This window comes from Zea mays, chromosome 9 (genome assembly GCF_902167145.1).
Source record: "Zea mays cultivar B73 chromosome 9, Zm-B73-REFERENCE-NAM-5.0, whole genome shotgun sequence".
Classification (NCBI taxonomy): domain Eukaryota; kingdom Viridiplantae; phylum Streptophyta; class Magnoliopsida; order Poales; family Poaceae; genus Zea; species Zea mays.
Genome location: NC_050104.1, coordinates 156,255,580 through 156,261,981, shown reverse-complemented (window position 1 = coordinate 156,261,981; position 6,402 = coordinate 156,255,580).

Genomic DNA, 6,402 nt, shown 5'->3' with positions numbered 1-6,402 from the left:
AAATACTGTAGTTTTATTAAATTATTTGGTTCTCAAAAGCTATTCGCTATCTAGGTATAACAAATTTTATAGTGTTTTAAATCATGGTTGTATCGAAACTATAATTTTTTAGAGTTTTGTTATAAACTCTTCTCATAAACTTTTTTTTAATTACATTTTTGCGTCTCTTTGACTTATAAAATCACACTATCCCAGTTGTGTGATACTTGTACAACTACAACCTACTTTTATGAAGTTCAACAGACAGACCTTGAACTAGTTTTTATCTTAATTGAAGCCTCAACACCCTTATAATGGCTCTCTTTAGTCCTTGACTTAGATTTTCGCTCCATTAAACTGAAACCAAGTAGTACAATGAATCTAGCACTATGGTTCGTCTTGGTAGAGCTCTTCATCTGTCAGCTTCAGTTAAAAATAATTTTCTTCTTACTTGTAGGAAGAGCCTTTAAAAAAGTACTCTATTTAGTTGAAAATGCAGCTTTTTATATAGCTTCGTGTGATGTGGGCGACAAAGATAAAAACATGAGAGATAAGTTGGTAGAAGCTCCTTCTGGCTTCCGACTCTATTGTATTTTAGAAGAACTTCCCCTCTTTTTTAGAAAGAGACTACAAAAGTCTTCCCACTGTGAGACCAACTCCAGCAGTGTGCGACTCCGTATCCCTAAAACGCGCGGCCGACACATTCTCTCTCCTCTCCGTATCCGGCTCCGTTTCCAGCAACACTCCCCATCCCACTCCGCATGCAGTCTATGACACCTGGGGCCCGCCAGCAGGCGCGCGCGCCCGCGAGAGAGCTGCGGAGAGGAGAGAGAAAGCGTGGAAATGGGGAGTCTGGGTACACGCCGTGCGTTTTACGGAGCCGGATACGGAGCCTGCTGGACTGATGAATAGTGTGCTAGACTCCGCAAAATACGGATACGGAGCCGCATGCGGAGTGCTGCTGGAGATGGTCTGAGCCTTTGGAGGAGCCCTAGTCACATTCGGATGGACCGTTGCCACATCGGATCAACGTGGCCCTACTGCCTTCCTGGCTGTTGCGGTCGTGTCACGTAGAAGGGTCAAACGTGGCCCCAGTACCCTGCCCTCTACGGCTCTACCAGACTGTTACAAAATATTGTGTACAAAGTGATCAACCCTTACCTGACAGTTTTCTCCCAAGGGACACACCCCTTGGGAGACACTGCATCCATTGTATATAAGAGATCCTATCTGCAATAAAGTGGACAACAGTTACTTGATTCTATCATTCTCTCTACATCTCGTTACCACTGATTCACCGAATTCTAACACGTTATCAACACGTGCTCGTGAGACCAGAGGATAGAACAAATCGCTCGCTGTTTTTGAGATGGAATTGTTGTTCGTAAAGGGAATGGAACGCACAAGAAAGAATAACGGTAATATGCAAATATCGTTTCCTTCACACCACTTTTCTTATCTCTTTCATGAACATGGCATTGACCTTCACCGGTGGCATGTGCCATCGCCATGCTGTGTGCGCCCTGGATCGCGCTTGCGCCACTGGACTGCGTGCGCCGTCGCCGGAGCCGTGCCTGTGTCGCGTGCTGCCGGGCCGCGGTCCCGCGCCGTGGCTGCGCACGCGCAGTCGCGCAGGGGGGCTCGCACCCGCGCCGTAGCGCTAGGGGCCTCGCCCACTCGTGCCGGGACGGCCACGCCTCGCGTGCCGTTGGGGCTGCACTCGCGCCGCCGAGGCCGAGGGCCGCCGCGCCGCCGTAGCCGGACCAGGGCCATTACAGGCCTGCGCAGGGGCTACCCGCGGCGAGGCTGTGCCTAGCAGGGGCCGCGCTCCACGCCTGAGCTGAGCCGCGCTGGTGGCCGCGCCCTTACGATGGAGGAGCGGCACGCCCACGCCGTCGTGGCCGCGTGCCTGCTACGCTGGGGCCGGCGCGCACCCGTACTGACTGAGGTCCGCCTGCGTCGGACCGCGCTAGAGGAGCCGCACGCCCGATCCGTCGTGGTCGTCCGTGACCGGTGCTCCCGCGCCTGAGACGCGCCAAGTCGGGGGCGGCCGCGCGCCCATGCCCATCCGGTGCCGCGCCGGGGGCCCGCTTGTCCGCCGGGCCGCGGTCCCGCGCTGGAGGCCGAGCGCCCGCGTGACGCTCGTCGCGGTGCCCGCGCCTGGCCTCCACGCCGCCGACTGGGGATGCTGGGGCCGAGCCCACGCGCGCCGGGGTTGCGCACCCGCGACGAGGCTGGCTGGAGCAGCGTGCCTGCCAGGACCGAGCCCGCGCTGGGGATGCGCCTGACCGGTCGCCCGCGCCCTTGCCAGAAGATTCAGCGGAGCCGCCATGATTCAAAAAAAAAGCATAGGCGGCGGCGCTACCAGCGCATGGAGAGAAAACGGTTTAGGGATGACCAACCTCCATTTTAGACCGTGTACCAGGCCATCCACCATGGGCCATTTTTGGCCAGAATGGGCTACTTGAACATTTTTCTCTTATTTTATTTTCTGTAGATTTTGTACAAGACTCTGTGTTTTGTTCATAATTCTGTCTTGATCTATGTTTTATGCGTCTAAATTTGAATATTTAGACTGCTGATGTTATATGTAATTGTACATATTTGTCTGTTTTTAATATATATAAAAAATACAGACTTGTTAGTGAATTATATTTTTATTTACATTTATAATTCACATATTTTCGACTTGCTTTTGTTTTTGTATTCTTTTATGTTTGCATGGAAAACATAACACATAATTAAGTTGAAACTAATGGTCCTCATGCAAAATGATATTGCATTTTTGGAAAAGCATAAGGTGATGGAGTCCTAAGCACCGGCTGCGCTAAATTCTTTATAGAGTTTAGTAGCCCAGAGACCATGCTTTAGGCCGCATTTGAAATGTCCATCACTATGAGGTCTACATCTTTCGAGATGATTACCTATACTTGCTATCTAAAAAAAGATCACGGACCACACAGGCGTCGCGGGCTATGGAGCCAGGCTGGACGTTGCAGTCATGCTGACTGCTAAAAGAATTCTTTTAATTAAGTTCTACTTAATTAAACGATGAATTCTTGCAAAATATGACACATATCTTGAACTTGGGATATTTCAACACATGATGGAGATCTAGGCTTTGGCTGCAATAAGTTCTTTGAATTTATTTGCCCTGAGACCAAGCTTTTAGGCAGCAAAAGATTATTTGCCCATCAGTAAGAGATCTACATCATATGATCATGATGATTACCTATGTGTTCTCCCAAGTAGATATGTTGGAGATGTGATGTTGGTTATTCACCTTTATGGTGATTACCGTTTTATTTTTGAAATTTTGGTCAAGCACATGGTAGTGGAGTCCTAAGCATTGGCTGCGGTATGTTCCATGAATATATCAGCCCAGAGACCATGCTTTCAGGCAGCAAAAGTTTTGCCCACTACTGGGAGATCTACTCCATTGTTTCATTACATGGAGATTATCTACGTTGTGTCCACTAATTTTTCAAAAATCTTTTGGTACACTGTATGTGATACCTAGAATTCTCCAACATATATAGATATGATATATTTTGCGGCATGTTACAACATCAGAAAAAAATGGTTAAGCCATTAGGAGGATAATTATTTAATAGAGTTTGATGAACTCGCCTAATGGGCTTAATTATCCTCAATGTTTATTGAATATGTTCATTAATGATATGGGATTCACCTATTCACTTTGGAATATGTGTGATGCTCTCTTTCTCTTGTTGTTCTTATGAAAGGAACAAATGTGCTTTTGTGGCTTGATGTGCAAGCCCAAAATGAATAGCAAAGAAAATCATAAGACTTGTGGACTTATGAGTATGTGTCTACATTAAGTTGTAGACTAACACTTTGTATTCATATATTTTGCTTGAAAAGCAAATATATAAGCACATTAAAAAGGGAAGGGCAATGAGTATGACAAACTCTTTTGTCATTACACTATACGTGATATAGTGTTGTATGCCCAGGCATCTAATCTTGTATATGAAATCCCAATAAATGCATACTACTCATGAAAGCTAAGATATGAAGTGTACTTCAATCTTCCATCTGACATGATGACAATGGTTAGTTGTGTAAATCATGATTTGGACTAATCATGTAACAACACTTCTTTTTCTAAGAGAAGACCACTTTGTTAGATGATTTGCTTTTGAGTACTATTTAAATGATGCATGAGATTTAGTATAATCTCATAATTGATGTTGTGATAGGTTCAACTCATGCGATGTGAGTTGAACACACTCATGTGATTTGAGTGTAAAAACTCATATGAATTTGAGTTAAACAAACTCATCGATTGGAGTTGATCTCTCATGTGATTTGAGTTGAACAAACTCATCGATTAGAATTGAACCAACTCATCAAGGGAGTTGAAGACTCATTGATTTGAGTTGTGCAAACTTGTATAGGGATTCTTCCAATTGAGGAAGAAACATGCAATATGGAAAATTGAGCCACAAACTCTATAAGTGGGGAACAAAATATTCTCATATTCCTTTGGAAAAAGGAAAGAATATTTTGACAATCGCTTCGTGCGATATCATGATATGTTATTACCATATCCCCTTTGGTATTGGAAGTATCAAGGATGTGTTGATATATCCTAATTGATATCTTACCATATTATAGAGATATCCATATAATTTCTATCATGTGGAAACACAAGGTGATAGTGATGGATATTGCATGTGTTTCTCAGAAACATTTCTTATGGATTGTATTCCACATACATCCTCTCATACAATGTGTTGCATTTGTTAAACTTTTCATATGATGATACTTACCATGTTGGGTAAGACTGAATGGGTAATTCCATTATTGGAATGAAATGAAAAGTTATGGACAATTCTATTGGTCATGTTTTTCCCATAAGATAGATACTTGATGAGTATCATTGGGAATGAGATTTTAAGTCCCTCTTATCTTAAAATCTGATCTGAATTGGTTAAGTTCTTTGAATTATTTCAAAGGAACAAGTGTGGTCCATTACAGAGTTGTATGGACATTGAAGGTTTTATATGGTTATTTGGTGCATCTATATGATTACCTCAAGTGTGTCATTCGGACAACACATGACCATTAAGTAATAATGTCTCAAGCTTGAGCACATTAGCCTCCACACTGCTGAATTTACCAAATCTGCTTACAATGATGATTGTTTGTCTTGGTATTCAGAATGATATCCATAAAGGATATGATGAATCTATGATAGATTCGAAAATTTCAGATCATTAATGACCATCAGTAATGAATTGTCATTTCCAACTGGTTATGGTTGGAGTCAGGAAGTTTTGCACGCTCCTTGACTTGTGATTAACTGCATGTACTACATGTACAAGTTCCCCTATGGTTTTTAGTACATGGGAATCCATGAAAGATTTCCCATGCGTACATTGGGTATGTTTTCCCAATCTCACCACCGCAGCGTACATATATGGGCACACAGAAAACTGGGGATCTATATGAGAATTCATTCTCCGTCGATCATTAAGTTTTAGAATCTCTTCATGAGAATCTATTTATGGCCCGTACACTTGCTTGAATCATGAGCTTTTTGTAGCATCCCAAAAATCCTAATCTAGGTTTGAAACCCTAATCCATCTTTTACCCCTCCCTTCATCCTCTAATTCTAAAATCCTCCCCTAAATTTTCCTTCATCATATGCATACATTTTGTTTGATCACAAAAGCACCTCACTTAGATTCTATTTTCTAAACACCTAGAGTATCTACAAAAATAATTTGTTCCAAAGAAAAAGATACAAAATGGGAAATAGGAATTAGAAAGTAAAAAGAAAAAGAGAAAAGCCTCCTCCTCCCCCTGTTGGGCCGACTCTCGGCCCAAACCCGTGACTCCCCCCCCCCCTCGCGCGCCCGCGCTCCTCCTCTTTCGGCCCACTCTCGGCCTGCCTCCGCGCGCGCGCCAGCCCACTCCGCACTCCGCCGCCCTCTCACTGACAAGTCAGCCCCACCTGCCAGCCGCTCTCTCTCACGCGCTCGCTTCCACTGGCAGACCGGCCCCACCGGTCAGCCGCTTCGTCATCCTCCCCGCATACGACGCCCCGCCGTCCCTTCACCGCCGTCCTTCACCGCCGTCTCTTCACCGCCGTCTCCTCGCCGCACAGAAAAGTTTGGCACCGCTCCGTCCTCCTCCCCTTGACCAGCGTCCTCGCCAGTACCGCCCCGCCGTAGCGTCCCCTCGGCGGCGCTGTGTGCCATTAATGGCGGCACCGGGAAGCTCGCCGGAGTCAGGGAGCTCCACCGCTCCCCTCGCCCCCGCGCGCCTATAAAAAGCTCGCCCCGAGCCCCTTCTTCCTCGCACCAGTCTCGACCACTACCCTCCTCCCCTCGCCCGAGCCTAATTCGCGAAGCGCCATCGTCTTCCCCCTCTCCGGTGAGTCCCTCCCCCTCT